The sequence below is a fragment of the Eumetopias jubatus genome, unplaced genomic scaffold (genome assembly GCF_037043125.1).
Source record: "Eumetopias jubatus isolate StellerSeaLion01/CBP00866 unplaced genomic scaffold, mEumJub1_p1.0 scaffold_11, whole genome shotgun sequence".
Taxonomy (NCBI): domain Eukaryota; kingdom Metazoa; phylum Chordata; class Mammalia; order Carnivora; family Otariidae; genus Eumetopias; species Eumetopias jubatus.
Window position 1 is genome coordinate 26,007,697 of NW_028274817.1, and position 19,804 is coordinate 26,027,500.

Genomic DNA, 19,804 nt, shown 5'->3' on the forward strand with positions numbered 1-19,804 from the left:
GAATTTAAAATGCATTTTATTGTTACATTTCCTGTGCTCAGTTGCAGTGTATTAGGGGAAGGGGATTTGTGACTCAAAATGTTTCCCAGATACTAAAGCGTTTGTTATTTTTAACAACAAAAGGCAATTGAATTCTTTAGACTGTGATGATGATAATGCTGCATTGTTTTCTGTCTGATCAAGAGAGATTAGGGCAAAAGCTTTCCAAATTGACGGTTTTTTGCTCTCACAATGCAGGGTAGAGGATGAATTAGGGTGGGCTAGAGTTGATAGGGAGAGTCTACCTGTAGTTGGACTAGAGAGTGTTGTAGCAATGCAAGTGAGAGACACTAGCCATTCACCTGGGAGTGGTGGTAATGGAAACAATGAAAAGAGATAGATTGCAGATAAGTCTTGGTTATAAAATCAACAGAACTTGATGATGAGTTGGACACGTGTGTAGTGTGGGAAAGGTGCACTGGTGGGAAGGTGACATGAGTGGGAGGGAGATGTCAAAGGTATAAATCCTGGGCTTCCGGCTCACACATTCGGATGTACGATGGTGCATTAACTAGGAGGGAGGACACTGGAGACAATTAGGTTTGGGGATAGAGAACTCTGAGTTCAGTTTTGGACATATTGAATTGGCACTGCTTTTGAGACTTTAAGAGGAAATGTTGAGTGGGAAGCCTGAAGACATAAATTAGGTGAGTCATTTATGAGTCACACTATACATATTATTCTGATTTGCTTTTCATCTTTAATATGTCCTGTACATCCTCAATTCAATACACATTAATCTCATTTAATAGTTATGTAATATTCCGTAGTATGTACAAAGGCCCTGTAATTTATTCAACCGTTCCCTTATCACTTCTTTTATCAAATTCAGATTGGCTTCAGCATTTTTTAAAGTATTACGAATTCTGTAATAAATAAATTTACATATATATCTTGATATATTAGTGCTTTTACATCTGATGGATAAATTCTCGGAAGTGAGATTGCTGAGTCAGAAGCTGCGCACATTTTAATTTTAATAAATATTTCCAGGTTGGCAGTTTTTGACTACACTGGTTGAGAGCATAAGTTCCAGAATAAAAACGTCAGGTTTCAAATTTGACTCCACCTCATACTTACTAGCTTTATAACCATGGACAAGTCATTTTTTTAAAAGATTTTATTTATTTATTTGAGAGAGAGAGAGAGCATGTGCACAAGTGGTGGGGGAGGGGCAGAGGGAGAGGAAGAGGCAGACTCCCCGCTGAGCAGGAAGCCAGATGTGGGGCTCAATCCCAGGACCCTGAGATCCTGACCTGAGCTGAAGGCAGACTCTTAACTGACTGACCCAGGCACCCCACCATGGACAAGTTATTTAATCTCCTCTGCTTTACTCAGTTTCCTCTTCTGTAATTAGGAAGTACGGATCTCATATGGCTGTTGTGAGGATTACAGAAATAACAGATTTAAATAAACGGCTTAGAAATTTTGAAACATACAATGAACTCAATAAGTATAATTTGTTATTATTGTTAAAAACCTGGTATTTATTTATATTCCACCCACAGCATCAAAGAATACATATTTCTCTCACAAACTCAACAGCACTCTATGTTAATCAATTTTTTAAGAAGTTGCCATGCTTTCCAGTTCTGACCATGACAGAGTACCTGGTATCAGGCTCACCCTCTTGCCATGAACAGCTATAAGAACTTGACAAAATAGGGGCGCCTGGGTGGCTCAGTCAGTTAAGCATCCGACTCTTGTTTTGAGCTCAGGTCATGATCTCCAGCTGGTGAGAGTGAGCCCCATATTGGATTCTGTGCTGGACATGGAGCCTACTTAAGATTCTCTCCCCACCTCTCCCTCTGCCCTTCTCTCTTTCTCTAAAAACCAAACAAAACAAAACTTCACAAAATATATAAAACAACTATTTACGGGTATTTGGCAGTGATCAAAATGGGACTGCAATCCTTGAGAGAGACAGCAAGTGTATGATTCAAGCCCAACATTTACCCAGGGTGAATGTTCTCCCTGGGTGTATTTCCCAGGATGGCAGAACCCAAGCAGAGAATGGTAGGCAGAAGAGGCAGAGATCACAGTTTTGGGACTACTCCAGGGGTTGGAATTCGTGAGCGGGTTGCCAGAGAGATTAGAGACATGGAGAAGTAACCCGAGAGGGCTGAATGTTGTCATAGTTATTCCTAACATGTGCCAAGCCGTAGCCTAAGTGCTTTTAGCTTTAATTTAATTCATTTTTTAAAAGATTTATTTATTTTAGAGAGAGATTTATTTATTTTTGAGAGAGAGTGCAAGGGGGAGGGGCAGAGGGAGAAAGAGTTCTAAGTAGGCTCTGCAACGAGCGTGGGGCCTGATGGGGGGGCTCTATCTCATGACCCTGAGATCACTACCCTGAGCCAAAACCAAGAGCCAGACGCTTAACCAACTATGTCACCCAGGTGCCCCATAGCTTTTATTTAATTCTCACAGTAATCCACAAAATCTATAATTTATTATTATCCCCATTTGACAGATGTAGCTTTTTTATTATTCCTTTTTGTAGACAAAGGAAAAATGGAGGCACAGACAGGTTAAGTAACTTTCTCAAAGTCACACAGCTCACAGTAGTGAGCTTGCCTTCAGTATTTTTTGGGTGTATACCCAGAAGTGGATTTGCTGGATCATATGATAATTTTATTTTTAATTTTTTTGCACAACAGCCATACTGTTGTCCACAGTGGTTGTACCATTACCCACCAACAGTGCACAAGAGCTCCAATTTCTCCACATCCTCACCAACACCTGTTCTCTTTCTTTTCTTTCTTTCTATTTTTTTGATAGTAGCTATCCTAATGGATATGAGTTACTATCTCACTATGGTTATGATTTGTATTTCCCTAATAATTAGTGATTTTGAGCATCTTTTCATGTGCTTATTGGACATTCTGATATCTTCTTGGGAGAAATATTTATTTAAGTCCTTTGCCCAATTTTGAATTGGTTTTTTTTTTTATCATTGAGTTTTAGGAGTTCTCCATATATTCTGAATATTAATTTCCCATTAGATATATGGTTTACAAAGATTTTCTCCCATTCTGTAGGTTGCCTTTTTACTTCGTTGACAGTTCTTTTGATGCACAAAAGTTTTAATTTTTATGAAATCCAGTTTGTCTATTTTTGCCTCTGTTACCTGTGCCTTTGGTGTCATATCCAAGAAATCATTGCTAAATCCAATGTCATGAAGATTTGCTCTATGTTTTCTTCTAAGAGTTTCATAGTTTTACCTCTTACTTTAAAGTCTTCGATCCATTTTGAGGTAATTTTTGTATATGCTATAAGGTAAGGGACCTACTTCATTCTCTTACATGCGAATCTCCAGTTTTCCCAGCACCATTTGTTGAAAAGACTGTCCTTTCCCCATTGAACAGTCTTGGAACTCTTACCAAAAAAAATCACTTGACCATATATATGAAGGTTTATTTCTGGTCTCTCTATTCTATTTCATTGATTTATAAATCTGTCTTTATACCAATACTACACTGTTTTAATTACTGTAGCTTTGTAGTAAGTTTTGAAATCAGGAAATGTGAGTCCTCCAACTTTGTTCTTCTTCAAGATTGCTTTGGTTATAGATATAAGACATTCATATCAATTTATTTTATTTCTTGTTTTTATTTGAGTATGGATGACACACAATGTTACATTAGTCATATATATACGACCCTCTGTAAAGGGGACTGTCTCTCCTCTTTCCATTTTGGATGAGAAGATTGCCATAACCCCTAGAAGCTACTGATTCATGAGGGCTTAGGGAGCTGTTGACTTTGGGGACAGGGTTGGTCTGAACAACTTTGGGTCAGCTAAATGACTGGAGTGTGTGTGGGGGGGGAAATGGGAGGAGGTCCATTAGAGTTAGGAAGCAAAGCAGGAGAATGGAAATTCCACCCTTTGGTGCATATGTTATGGGGGAGATATATGTAAATCAATTTTGAAATGACTATCATAGATTAATTTTTTTTCATTTCTTCCCTGTTTTTAACATAGTTTTAAAATTATTTTTAAATATTAAAATATCTTTTTTTCTTTATTAAAAAAGAGATATATTCACTGGAGAATATTACAATATATAGATAAGCAAAATTAAAACATGCAAAGTACTTCTGCAAAAGAGCAGATCAGTGATTGTCTGGGGCTAGAGGTTGGGGGAGGTAGAATTGATTAAAGGGACAAGAAGAAACTTCTTGGGGAGATGCAAATGTTTTGTCTTGATTATGGTAGTGATTGCCAATGTGTATACACTGTCAAAATTTGAATTGTAGACTTAAAATGGTTATATTTTATTGTAGGTAAATTATACCTCTGTAAAGCCAATTAATATTTTTCAAAGTACTTCTGTCATCACCCATACATAACTACTCTTAATAGCTTTATGTACATTTTTTTCAAATGATTTTCTATGTATCTCTACATACACATACTTGTTTATGCAAAAAATGGTACCATTTTTGATCAACCATTAAAAAAAGATTGCTTTGGTTATTCCAGGTACTTTGAGATTCCATGTAAATTTTAGGATGAATTTTTCTATTTCTGCAAAATAGGTCATTGGGATTTTGACAGAGATTGCACTGAATCTGTAGATTGCTTTGGGTAGTCTTGAAATCTTAACAATATTAACTCTTCCAATACATGAACATGGGACATCCTTCTATTGATTTATGTCTTCTTTACTTTCCTTCAGCAATGCTATATGGTTTTCATTATATTAGTCTTTCACTTTCTTGGTTAAATTAATTTCTAAGTATTTGATTTTCTGGTGCTACTGTAAATGGAATTGTTTTCTTTATTTCCTTTTCAGATCGTTCATTGTTAGTGTATAGAAATGTAACTGATTTTTGTGTGTTGACTTTGCGTTCTGCTCCTTTGCTGAATTCATTTATTAGTTCAAATAGTGGGGTTTTTTTTTTTGGAATTCAATTTTTTATTTAAATTCTAATTAGTTCAAATAGTTTTTTTCTACGTGGAACCTTTAGGGTTTTGTATATGTAAAATCATGTCATTTGCAAACAGAGATAAATAAGTAAATCTTTAGGGACGCCCGGGTGGCTCAGTCGTTAAGCGTCTGCCTTTGGCTCAGGTCATGATCCCAGGGTCCTGGGATCGAGCCCCGCATCGGGCTCCCTGCTCAGCGGGAAGCCTGCTTCTCCTTCTCCCACTCCCCCTGCTTGTGTTCCCTCTCTCGCTGTGTCTCTCTCTGTCAAGTAAATAAATAAAATCTTTAAAAAAATAAATCTTTAAAAAATTATTTGAGAGAGAGAGGGCAAGGGGGAGGGGCAGAGAGAGAGGGAGAGAGAAAATCTCAAGCAGACTTCACACTCAGCTCAGAGCCTGACATGGGCCTCAATCCCAGGGCCCTGAGATCATAATCTGAGCTGAAATCAAGAGTCAGCCGCTTAACTGACTGAGCCACCCAGGCGCCCTGCAAACAGAGATAATTTTACTTCTTTCTTTCCAATCTGGATGCCTTTTATTTCTTTTTCTAATAAGCAATAACAGCCTAATTAGCCTAATAGCCTAATAGCTTCTAATAACCTAACTGCTGCGGCTAAGACATCCAGTATTATGTTCAATAGAAGTGGGCCTCTTTGCCCGTTTCCTGATCTTAGAGGAGAAGCTTTCAGCCTTTCACCATAGAGTATGATGTTAGCAGCCAGTTTGTCATAGATGGTTTTTATTATGTTGAGTCCATTTCCTTCTGTTCCTGGCTTGCCCACAGCTTTTAATACAAAGTGAAAAGTACATTTTGGGATAAATTTTAGATAAGTCATGATTTCTATTTTAATTTCTTCTTTTATCCAAGCATTCCTTAATTTCCAGATGGCTAAGATATTACTATATTTTTGCTGTTGTTTCTAATTTTCTGTACCATTGTTAGGTAATATGGCTTTTTAAAACTTTATGAATTTTTTAAGTTTCCTTTGTATCAAGTACATGATTGATTTTTATAGATCTTCCATAGCCAGAGAGGAAAATGTGTATTCTTTCTTTGAAGGGGACAGAATTTTTTGATTGAATGACTCCCATCCTCCATAGCCTTACTTTTTCTGAAAGACATCTATTAAGATTCTTCACTCTGTGTAGTTATATTGCTTTGTCTTTCTAATTCTGGGAGCTTTTGCTCTTATATTGTTTGGTGCATAAGTACTTGTGACTTATATATCTTCTTAGTATCTTAATATCTTTTTACCATTACACCTGTTTTAAGTCCTTGCTCAAGTGTTACCTTCTCAGCCTTCTCCCACCTTACCTAGGGCCTTCCCCACTATTCTCTCCTGCTTTTTTTCTCTCCACAGCATTTATCAGATTCTAATATGCCAAGTAATTTAATTTTTTTGTTAATATCTATCCTCTGCTATTATAATGCAAGGTCCACAAAAGCAGTTCTTTTATTCTGTTTGGTCATTGTTTTTTCTTTGTAGCCAAAACAATGCTTGACACATAGTAGCTACTCAATGAAGAAATCAATTATCAATGTTTCTCTTTGTGCCATTTAATACTTTTCACTTTGATTTTCATTTTCTGATACCAATATCACAATTCTTGCATTCTTTTTGTTAATATTTACCTGATACATTTTTGCTTATTACTTTATTTTCAACATTTATTTCTTAATTTAGTTTGGAATCTTTCTTTCTTTCGGAGTTCAATCCATTCACATTTGTTGGGATAATTGATAAATTTACGTTTTTCCTTTTTTTCTTATTTTATGCTTATTACTTATTATACCTGTTATTATTTGCTCATTTACCTTTTATTATATCTAGATTTCTCAGAGTGAGAAAATTTCTCTTTTGTCCTCTGTTAATTCATAAATTCTCTATTTTTCTAGTGATATATTTCTACATTTTTGTGGTATTTAAAGCTATATTCCTCTATCAAAGTACCAAAGTTAAATAAATTGTGCTTTGCAATCCCCAAAATGTTTTACTACTAAGTTCAAACAAATTTCTTACAAAGCTTTAAATGCCTCACTCCCTATTTTCTCCACCAAATCCTGAACTTTGTTAAAATAATTTATTTTCAGTTTATGACTATATATTTTACTTTACAAAATGTAAATTATAGTTCAACACACCTTTCCTAACATTTATGTTACAATTTGTGCTCATGTTATTATTCATTTAGATTTTAACAATACATTTTGTAAGAAACACCACTCACTACTCTTTTGTATACATTTTTACCTTCCCTCATCTTGAGTTCTTTCATCTGCTATAATTTTCACTTGGAAACAGTTTTTGAGTAATTTACTTATAAAGAGTATATGAGTAGTATACTTTCTTTCTCCCCACTTTTATGATTTTTGTTATTTTTGTACCACTTATGCTATTACTGACTTAATATTTTTTTTAAGTATAGTTGACACAACAATGTTACATTAGTTTCAGGCATACAACATAGTGATTTGACAACTCTATACATTATGCCATGTTCACAAGTGTAGCTCCCATCTGTCCCCATACATCTCTATTACAGTATCATTGGCTATATCCCTTATGCCGTGCCTTTTATTCCTGTGACTTATTCATTCTATAACTGGAAGTCTGTATCTCTCACTCCCCTTCACTCATTTTGCCCACCCCACCTCCCCTCTGGCAATCATCAGTTTGTTCTCCGTATTTATAGGTCTGATTCTACTTTTTGTTTATTCTTTTTTTTTTTTGATTCCACTTGTGAGTGAAATCATATGGTATTTGTCCTTCTCAGTCTAAGTTATTTCACTTAACATAATAACCTCTAGTCCATTCATGTTGTCTCAGGTGGCATGATCTCATCCTTTATTATCACTGTGTCACATATATATATATATATATGTATATATATATATATATATATATAACACACACACACACACACACACACACACACACCACATCTTCTTTATCCATTCATTTATTGATGGATCCCTAGGTTGCTTCCATTTATCTTGGCTATTGTAAATAAGGCTGCAATCAACATAGGGGTGTATGTATCTTCTTGAATTAGTGTTTTGTTTTCTTTGGATAAATACCCAATAGTAAATTATTGGATCATATGTTATTTCTATTTTTAATTTTTGAGGAACCTCCATACTGATTTACCAGTGGCTATATCAATAGTGCTATAGTTTCTGAATTTACTCATGTTCACAATTTTTTTTACTCACATGTGAATATTACTTTGATTAAATCCTTCCCCCCCCAAATTTATACATATTGTTCCAATGTCCTCCAACTTCCAATATTGAAGAAGAGAAGTTAAATGCTAGTCTAATTCTCTTTTAGTTATAAACAACCTGTTTTATTTATCTGGGTGTCTAAGATTTTACTCTCTTTGTAGCTTAGATGTTTCCATAGGCCTTCTAGGTGTGCATCTTTTTTCATTAACAGTTCATGAGATTTGGAGATCACTTTTAATCTGAAAACTAAAGTTTTTCTAGTTTGGGGAAGTTTTGTTTTATTATTTCTTTGATCATTGATTTCTCTATTTTTTTCTCTTCCTGTACAACTATTATTTAGTTATTAGTTTTATGGACCTGCTCTCAATATATCTTATCTTTTCATTAATAAATCCCATTTCAATGTATTTTTCCCTATGTTTTAAGAGATTTTTTATTTGATCTTCCAATTTTCAGCATTGGCCATCCTATTTGCCTTTTTCATTATTGAATTTTTAAATTGTGAAAAAAATGTTTTCTGGTCTCCCCCCTTTTTTTTGCATTCTAATTATGTCTCTTTGAGGGTCCTCACTATTTTCATTTAAAGTTCTCTTCTTTCCCTTATAATTATTTCTCCCTCCATTGCGGTCACAAATTGTGGTTGTTCAGCTAGGCCATTTTCTCAAGTTGCTGAGTCTCCTTAGTTGGCTCATGAATTGTCAATACTTGCTCGTGGATGGGTTCCTTCAGCACACATAAACATCAGCTTATTAGGGGTCTCTGGCAATAGTGAACCTGGAAGATGCTGGAAGATAGAGCAAGACTTTTTACTCCAATAGTCCCTTAGCATGTCGAGGAAAAAAAGTGGAACCTCTCTATGGGGTGTGTGTGTGTTGGAGGGAGAGGAGGTTCTTTTCTCAGTCTTCTTTGGGTGCAAGTAGAAAAGTGTACAAAATGGGAGCGATGCAGCTATTGCTCTTCTGGAATGCCTGGGGTTGGGCTGGTGAATTATCCTCATTGAAGATTTCTCTAGAAGGTGGAAGAACTGGTCAATGACATTCACTCATTTCTTGACCGCTCCTGTATTGTTCTGAGAAATGACATCATGCACTTGTTATGTCCTCAGGAGATGTGGCATTCTCAGATGCAATTAAGATTTTCTCTAGGTTTTTTTCACCATCAACTAATACTTATTTAAACTAAGTAGCCCTCAAACGTATTAGATATGTTATGCTAGATATTAGAATCACTTTGGGGGCATATAACTAAATGCTGATTACCTGCTTCCCTCTCCTAAGACAATTGAATCAATTTTTGGTAGTGGCACCTGGACACTCAGGCCACCATTTTCCAAATTTTTTGCTTGGTTTTTCCCTCTGCTAGATATTCATGTTTATTGCTCTACCCTGAGGTAAGAGGTCAATAAGGGTTTGCTAAATGAATCAATTACTGCAATGTAATTTAAAAAATTATAGTCATTTGAATATATAGTATTTGCACATTGTATAAGCCCCTAAAGCCCCAAAATACAGCAAGTCTCCCTTTAGCCCTATTTCTAATTCAACCAGTTCCTCTCTCTAGAAGAAACCACTTGTTGCTAGTTTCCTATATATTCTGGAGACAGTCTATGCGTATTTAAGCATATAGTATCAACCAGTTTCCTGTTAATGGACCTTTATATGGTTTTCCATCTGTTGCTATTACAAACAATGCTGCAATGAATCAATACTTTTCTTACCTAAATCTCTTAGTGTGTGTATCTGTATGATTCCTAGAAATTAAATTATTAGGCTCAAGGGTATGAAATGTCCTTCTATTCCCAGAATCAGCCCTACTTAGTTATGAAAATTTATTGTTTTACTATACTATAGGATTCTACCTGACAATATTTAATTTAGATGTTTTGTATAACTTTTACATAGCCATTCATGAATGAGACCCATGTGTCTTTTGCACCAATTTCCTTTTTTAATTACATAAAACTTTGGTAAGGATAAAGTATCAATATGTTACCCCTCACAAGTAATGTATTTATATTCAAACCAAACCTTTCTGGAAAATATTCTAATTTAGTGTTTTCCCAATACTCTTGCTGTGCATTTGAATCACTTGTAGAATTTTTAAAAATTACAGGTTTCAGGCCTTGAGAACAGGGGTCAGAAAATGGTGGCCTAGGGGGTGGAGCAAGATGGCGGAGGAGTAGGAGACCTGGATTTCGTCTGGTCTCAGGAATTCAGCTGGATAGGGATCAAACCATTCTGAACACCTACGAACTCAACAGGAGATCGAAGAAAAGAATAGCAACAACTCTCTGAACAGAAAAGCGATCACTTTCTGGAAGGTAGGACGTGCGGAGAAGTGAATCCGAGGCGATATTCGGGAGGATAGACGGCGGGAGAGGGGGCCTCCGTCGGCCGCTTCTGGCAAGTGCTAGAGCCGTGGAGCACAAAATCGGAACTTTTAGAAGTCGGCTCCACGGAGGGACATCGCTCCAGTGGCTAAGCGGGGGGTGGAACCCTCGCGGGACAGTGTGGTCTCAGGACCCTTGGGGTCACAGAAAGACCGGGGGTGCCTGAGTGCGGCAGAGCTCCCCGGTATCGGAGCGGGGAAGCCAGCTGCAGAGACGGAGCCGAGGCGCGGGCTCTCAGCTCGGGGTGGCCATAAACTGTGATCCACGGCCCAGTCGGGCCACTGCTCCTCCAGCAGAGACCCAACAAGTGGCAGGGACCCAACAAGCGGCAGATCCGGGGAGACTCCCCTTCCTCCCCCGGGAGGAGCGGCGCGGGAGCGCACCGCAGGGATCTGCTGGGTTTGGAGACTCCGCACGGGGTCGGGTGCCAGAGATAGAAATGCTAGGTCACAGGCCGGGTGAGCACGGAGTGCGGCCGGAGACCGGGGAGATGGGACTGATTGACTGCTTTTCTCTGGGGGCGCACTGAGGAGCGGGCCCCGAGTTCTCGGCTTCTCCGGGGTGGAGATTGGGAGGCTACCATTTTCACTCTCGTCCTCCAAAGCTGTACGGAAAGCTTGCAGGGAACAAAAGCTCCCGAGAGCAAACCCAAGCACGTTACTTAGCCTGACAGGCAAGGGCGGGGCAATTCCGCCTCCAGCAAAGACATTTGGGAACCACGGCGACAGGCCCCTCCCCCAGATCATCAAGAACCCCCAGCCAAGACCAAGTTTACCGACCAATGAGAAAGGCAGAACTCCAGCGCTAGGGGAATACTGCACATAGAATTCATGGCTTTCCCCACCCTGATTCTTTAGTCTTTCAAAGTTAATTTTTTAATCTTTTTTTTTTAGAAGATTTTATTTACTTGACAGAGAGATAGAAGAGCACAAGCAGAGGGACTGGCAGAGGGAGAGGGAGAAGCAGGCTCTGCACTGAGCAGGGAGCCCGATGTGGGACTCGATCCCAGGACCCTGGGGTCATGACCTGAGCCGAAGGCAGACGCTCAACCATCTGAGCCACCCAGGTGCCCCTCAAAGTTAATTTTTTTAACTGTCTTTTTTTTTTTTTGAATTTTTCTTTTTCCCTTTTTCAGCCAACATCTTATCAATCCCTTTTTTAAAAATCATTTTTATTTTTCATTTTTAGAGTCCTATTCTATCCCTTCATAGTAGTTACCCTTATTTTTGGCATATATATATAAGTTGTTCTCTCTTTAAAATTTTGAGATACAGTTTCTTCTAACAGATCAAAATATACCCTAAATCTCTAGTGTATGGCTTTGTTCTAGTCTCCTGCCTGATCACATTCTCTCCCCTTTTTTTCTTTTTTTTTGAAATCCTCTTCTTTCTTTTTTCAAACAACTTCTTATCAATTCCTTTTATAAAATCTTTTATAATTTCCATCTTTACAGCCATATTCCATCCCTTCATCGTATTAACCCTTATTTTTGTACATATATAACTAAAAACATAAGTTTTTCTTTCTTTAAAATGTTGGGAGGCACTTTCTTCTAACAGACCAAAATACACCCAAAATCTAGTGTGTGGCACTGATCTATGCACCAGCCTGATCATATTTGATCATATTCTGTTTTGTTTTGTTTTGTTCTGTTTTTGTTTGTTTTCATCTTTTTCTTTTTTCTTTCTTTCCCTTTCTTTTCCCCCGGTTTCAGGTCTTTTCTGATTTGTTTGGAGTATGTATTCTGGGGACATTGTTACCCTGTTAGCATTTTGTTCTCTCATTCATCTATTCTTCTCTGGACAAAATGACAAGACGGAAAAAATCACCTCAAAAAAAAGAACAAGAGGCAGTACTGACTGCCAGGGACCTACTCAATATGGACATTAGTACGATGTCGGAACTAGAGTTCAGAATGTTGATTTTAAAGATACTAGCTGGGCTTGAAAAAAGCATGGAAGTTATTAGAGAAACCCTTTCTGGAGAAATAAAAGAACTAAAATCTAACCAAGTTGAAATCAAAAAGGCTATTAATGAGGTGCAATAAAAAATGGGGGCTCTAACTGCTAGGGTAAATGAGGCAGAAGAGAGAATTAGTGATATAGAAGACCAAATGATAGAAAATAAAGAAGCTGAGAAAAAGAGAGATAAACAACTACTGGATCACGAGGGCAGAATTCGAGAGACAAGCGATACCATAAGACAAAACAACATTAGAATAATTGGGATCCCAGAAGAAGAAGAAAGAGAGAGAGGGGCAGAAGGTATATTGGAGCAAATAATAGCAGAGAACTTCCCTAATGTGGGGAAGGAAACAGGCATCAAAATCCAGGAGGCACAGAGAACCCCTCTCAAAATCAATAAAAATAGGTCAACACCCCGGCATCTAATAGTAAAACTTACAAGTCTCAGAGACAAAGAGAAAATCCTGAAAGCAGCTCGGAAGAAGAGATATGTAACCTACAATGGTAGAAACATTAGATTGGCAACAGACCTATCCACAGAGACCTAGCAGGCCAGAAAGGACTGGCATGACATATTCAGAGCACTAAATGAGAAAAATATGCAGCCAGCAATCCGATATCCAGCTAGGCTATCATTGAAAATAGAAGGAGAGAGAAAAAGCTTCCAGGACAAACAAAAACTAAAGGAATTAGCAAACACGAAACCAGCCCTACAAGAAATATTGAAAGGGGTCCTCTAATCAAAGAGAGAGCCTAAAGGCAACATAGACCAGAAAGGAACACAGACAGTATACAGTAACAGTCACCTTACAGGCAATACAATGGCATTATATTCATAATCTTTCAATAGTTATCCTGAATGTAAATGGGCTAAATGCCCCAATCAAAAGACACAGGGTATCAGCCTGGATAAAAAAATAAGACCCATCGATATGCTGTCTGCAAGAGACTCATTTTAGACCCAAAGACACCCCCAGATTGAAAGTGAGGGGGTGGAAAACCATTTACCATGCTAATGGACACCAAAAGAAAGCTGGGGTGGCAATCCTTATATCAGACAAATTAGATTTTCAACCAAAGACTGTATAAGAGATGAGGAAGGACACCATATCCTACTTAAAGGGTCTATCCAACAAGAAGATCTAACAATTGTAAATATCTATGCCCCTAACGTGAGAGCAGCCAATTATATAAGGCAATTAATAACAAAAGCAAAGAAACACATTGACAACAATACAATAATAGTGGGGGACGTTAACACCCCCCTCACTGAAATGGACAGATCATCTAAGCAAAAGATCAACAAGGAAATCAAGACTTTAAATGACACACTGGACCAAATGGACTTCACAGACATATTCAGAACATTCCATCCCAAAGCAACAGAATACACATTCTTCTCTAGTGCCCATGGAACATTCTCCAGAATAGATCACATCCTAGGTCACAAATCAGGTCTCAACCGGTACCAAAAGACTGGGATCATTCCCTGCATATTTTCAGACCACAGTGCTTTGAAACTAGAACTCAATCAAAAGAGGAGAGTCGAAAAGAACTCAAATACATGGAGGCTAAAGAGCATCCTACTAAAGAAGGAATGGGTCAACCAGGAAATTAAAGAAGAATGAAAAAAATTCATGGAAACAAATGAAAATGAAAACACAACTGTTCAAAATCTTTGGGATACAGCAAAGGCAGTCCTGAGAGAAAAGTATATAGCAATACAAGCCTTTCTCAAGAAACAAAAAAGGTCTCAAATACACAACCTAACCCTACACCTAAAGGAGCTGGAGAAAGAACAGCAAATAAAGCCTAAACCCAGCAGGAGAAGAGAAATAATAAAGATCAGAGCAGAAATCAATGAAATAGAAACCAAAAGAGCAGTAGAACAGATCAACGAAACTAGGAGCTGGTTCTTCGAAAGAATTCACAAGCTTGATAAACCCCTGGCCAGACTTATCAAAAAGAAAAGAGAAATGACCCAAATCAACAAAATCATGAATAAAGAGGAGAGATCACAACCAACACCAAAGAAATACAAACAATTATAAGAACATATTATGAGCAACTCTATGCCAGCAAATTAGATAACCTGGAAGAAATGGGTGCATTCCTAGAGATGTATCAACTACCAAAACTGAACCAGGAAGAAATAGAAAACCTAAACAGACCTATAAACCACTAAGGAAATTGATGCAGTCATCAAAAATCTCCCAACAAACAAAAGCCCAGGGCCAGATGGCTTCCCAGGGGAATTCTACCAAACATTTAAAGAAGAATTAATACCTATTCTCCTGAAACTGTTCCAAAAAGTAGAAATGGAAGGAAAACTTCCAAGCTCATTTTATGAGGCCACTATTACCTTGATCCCCCAAAGCAGACAAAGACCCCATCAAAAAGGAGAATTACAGACCAATATCCTTGATGAACACGGGTGCAAAAATTCTCACCAAAATACTAGCCAATAGGATCCAACAGTACATTAAAAGGATTGTTCACCACGACCAATTGGGATTTATCCCTGGGCTGCAAACCTGGTTCAACATCCGCAAATCAATCAACGTGATACAATACATTAACAAAAGAAAGAACAAGAACCATATGATCCTCTCAATAGATGCAGAAAAAGCATTTGACAAAGTACAGCATCCTTTCTTGATCAAAACTCTTCAGAGTATAGGCATAGAGGGTACATACCTCAATATCATAAAAGCCATCTATGAAAAACCTACAGCGAATATCATTCTCAATGGAGAAAAACTGAGAGCTTTTCCCCTAAGGTCAGGAACACGGCAGGGATGTCCACTCTCACCACTGCTATTCAACATAGTATTAGAAGTCCTAGCTACAGCAATCAGACAACAAAAAGAAATCAAAGGCATCCAAATCGGCAAAGAGGAAGTCAAACTTTCACTGTTTGCAGATGATATGATACTTTATGTGGAAAACCCAAAAGACTCCACCCCCAAACTGCTAGAACTCATAAAGGAATTCAGTAAAGTGGCAGAATATAAAATCAATGCACAGAAATCAGTGGCATTCCTATACACCAACAACAAGACAGTAGAAAGAGAAATTAAGGAGTCGATCCCATTTACAATTGCACCCAAAACCATAAGATACCTAGGAATAAATCTAACCAAAGAGGCAAAGAATCTGTACTCAGAAAACTATAAAATACTCATGAAAGAAATTGAGGAAGACACAAAGAAATGGAAAAACGTTCCATGCTCATGGATTGGAAGAACAAATATTGTGAAGATGTCAACGCTACCTAGAGCAATCTACACATTCAATGCAATCCCCATCAAAATACCATCCACTTTTTTCAAAGAAATGGAACAAATAATCCTAAAATTTGTACGGAACCAGAAAAGACCTCGAATAGCTGGAGGAATGTTGAAAAAGAAAAGCAAAGCTGGCGGCATCACAATTCCGGACTTCCAGCTCTATTACAAAGCTGTCATCATCAAGACAGTATGGTACTGGCACAAACATAGACACATAGATCAATGGAACAGAATAGAGAGCCCAGAAATGGACCCTCAACTCTATGGTCAACTAATCTTCGACAAAGCAGGAAAGAATGTCCAATGGCAAAAAGACAGTCTCTTCAACAAATGGTGTTGGGAAAATTGGACAGCCACATGCAGAAGAATGAAACTGGACCATTTCCTTACACCACACACAAAAATAGACTCCAAATGGTTGAAAGACCTAAATGTGAGACAGGAGTCCATCAACATCCTAAAGGACAACACGGGCAGCAACCTCTTCAACCTCAGCCGCAGCAACTTCTTCCTAGACACATTGCCAAAGGCAAGGGAAGCAAGGGCAAAAATGAACTTTTGGGACCTCATCAAGATAAAAAGCTTTTGCACAGCAAAAGAAACAGTCCACAAAACCAAGAGACAACCGACAGAATGGGAGAAGATATTTGCAAATGACATATCAGATAAAGGGCTAGTATCCAAAATCTATAAAGAACTTCTTAAACTCAATACCCAAAGAATAAATGATCCAATCAAGAAATGGGCAGAAGACATGAACAGACATTTTTCCAGAGAAGACATCCAAAAGGCCAACAGACACATGAAAAAGTGCTCAACATTGCTTGGTATCAGGGAAATCCAAATCAAAACCTCAATGAGATTATCACTTCACACCACTCAGAATGGCTAAAATTAACAAGTCAGGAAACGACAGATGTTGGCGGGGATGTGGAGAAAGGGGAACCCTCCTACACTGTTGGTGGGAATGCAAGCTGGTGCAGCCACTCCGGAAAACAGTATGGAGGTTCTTCAAAAAGTTGAAAATAGAGCTACCATACGATCCAGCAATTGCACTACTGGGTATTTACCCCAAAGATACAAATGTAGGGTTCTGAAGGGGTATGTGCACCCTGATTTTTATAGCAGCAATGTCTCCAATAACCAAACTGTGGAAAGAGCCAAGATGTCCATCAACAGATGAATGGATAAAGAAGATGTGGTATATATACACAATGGAATATTATGCAGCCATCAAAAAGAATGAAATCTTGCCATTTGCAACGATGTGGATGGAACAGGAGGGTATTATGCTGAGCGAAATAAGTCAATCAGAGAAAGACATGTATCATATGACCTCACTGATATGAAGAATTCTTAATCTCAGGAAACAAACCGAGGGTTGCTGGCGTGGTTGAGGGTGGGAGGGATGGGGCGGCTGGGTGATAGACATTGGGGAGGGTATGTGCTATGGTGAGTGCTGTGAATTGTGCAAGACTGTTGAATCACAGATCTGTACCTCTGAAGCAAATAATACATTATATGTTTAAAAAAAGAAGAAGAAGATAGCAGGAGGGGAAGAATGAAGGGGGGGAAATCAGAGGGGGAGACGAAGCATGAGAGACAATGGACTCTGAAAAACAAACTGAGGGTTCTAGAGGGGAGGAGGGTGGGGCGGATGGGTTAGCTTGGTGATGGGTATTAAAGAGGGCACGTTCTGCATGGAGCACTGGGTGTTATATGCAAACAATGAATCATGGATCACTACATCAAAAACTAATGATGTAATATATGGTGATTAACATAACATAATAAAAAAAAAAGAAAAAAGAAAACTGTGGCCTATGGGCCAAATCCAAGCTACCAACTGTCTTTGTAAATAAAAGTTTATTGAAACACAGATACATCTTTTCACATATGTATAGTCTATGGCTGCTTTTGCACCACAGTGCAGAGTTGGGTAGTCGTGACAGAGTCCACATGTCCAGGAAATCCTAAATCATTTACTGTCTAGACCTTTACAGAACAAGTATGGTGATCCTTGCTCTATATCCATGGAATTAAATCTGGTACTGAGGCCTTGGTGTATGTATTGTGGAAGAAAAAAAAATCCATCAAAGCTGGTCCTTATTTGTACTAAGGTTTGAGAGCCAATATTTCCACACAAAGTTAAAAAACTAGGTGATTGTCATTTTTCTTTCTATGCCAGTTTCCTTTCTGTTTCCTGGTCTACTACCCAGTCCTGACCTTGAACCTCCAACCTTGTAGTTGGGGCTCTATGAATTTCTACCAGATCCCCCTGTCCTGCCATTATGTTCTTACCAACTCCTAATCAAAGCCCTGGTGATCAGTGAATCAATGTTTATAGAATAAATCACTTGCCCATTCCTATTTTAAGACTTCTTTAGCCTGTATTTTGTTGTATATATGCTTACAGGTATATAGGTGTGAATCTCAGTCCATAAACTCATGTATCCAAAAAATGAACCTATTTTTCTAATAAATTTCCACTTGGAATTTTTATTCCAACAGCTTTTGGAAACATAATTGTAGTCAGTTTAGGGATTTCATGCTTCTTTACTTTGGGTTGTGTCTAAATTATTGAGGGGTCGGTAGAGATCTCATATAGTACCAAGATATTGGGAGATGATTTATTGTATCTTCAATATCACCTGCTCATTTAGGTATTTGTTGAGATACCCATGGCCCCATCTGAGTGCACATCAAGGGTTCATAAACAGCACCAGGAGGAATGATCCTTGCTCTTATCTTCATGGCTCCCTTTAGTTGATTGTTTTTTAATGCTCCTTCCATGTCACTCTTGTGCACACAGCAATCACTCAGCTGTTCCTGCTCCATGACGAGATGTAGTAAAGTGCTGTGAGGTGAAGTCCCCTTCTGCCTAGACACATTTAAGAGCCATTTGTCCCTCGTGTATCTTATTGTCTCCCAAAGGCTTTTTCTGAAAAAGGGGCCTAAATTCCCTATCTCTTAGAAACCAAAAACCTCTGTGGCTTTTTATTTCTGGTCCCCTCTCTTGGACCACTTGATATCTATATTCTCCTTGCTTCCTCTCTACCTTTCAAGAATTCTCTCATCCTAGGAAATCTTTTCCTGGTCCAGTGGGGGATGGTTGGGGTAATGTTTACTTTTTACTTCTCACCAGTCTTGTCTATGTTGTGAGCCCTTTGCTAAGCTTTTGAAACCCAAATGCCAAGATGAGATGCCTTTTGCTCCCCCACTGCTTTATGCCATTTCTGCTGTTTGCTGTCTGCCAAAGCAAATGAGCACAGAACTGTTTAGCTGTTCAGTGAGGGGAAGGGCAAGAAAAAGCAACTATCAGGAAGAAATGTTGATAATTTAAAAATATCCTGCCAAAAAGGTACATTACTATCACTTAATGACCACGAATTAGCATAAATGTACCTTGTCATTTTTTTTCTCCTTCCTGGTATGTTCCTTTGTCTCTCCCAGTTAGGTCCCTAAAGAACATAAAGAACTCTCTTTCAAGAGTTATTTATTAAGCACCTATTCCAGGCTTAGCCATGCTTCCTTTAAGTGACTCAGGCAGTGAATAAATGTGAAATCCCATTTATTTGCTTTTGTGGCTTCTTCAGATACTTATTTTTCTTGGAATGGTCAATGATCATAAAAGGTTGAGTCCCCGGTGGCTGGAAATGTAAATCTGGGCAAGCAGCAGAAGACAAATCAACTATCCAAAAATAAATAGAAACATTAGGAAAATTCACAGCTATTCCTTTAGGTCTCCGGGTTAACTATTCCATAGAGACAGTAGGTGAAGTTTATATCTCACTTTTAGAATTTAATATGCTGTATTTCATATTGTATTAGTCTATTGTATTTATATGCAAAATGTAGTGAGTTAAGAACTCAATTGAAAAGTCTTTCCTCTAGAATTCATGTTTGTTTTTTCTCCTTCCCAAGCCAGAGCTTTTTGCATTGGTTTGATGTACTGTAGTTACTT

The 19,804-nt window shown here is 38.1% G+C and overlaps 1 pseudogene; it reads right to left on the bottom strand.

Moving 5' to 3' along the window:
• The window catches only part of LOC114223716 (nucleotide sugar transporter SLC35D2 pseudogene), a 36,158-nt pseudogene extending 17,480 nt beyond the window's left edge, over positions 1–18,678 (bottom strand).
• Positions 18,679–19,804: the final 1,126 nt, after the last annotated feature.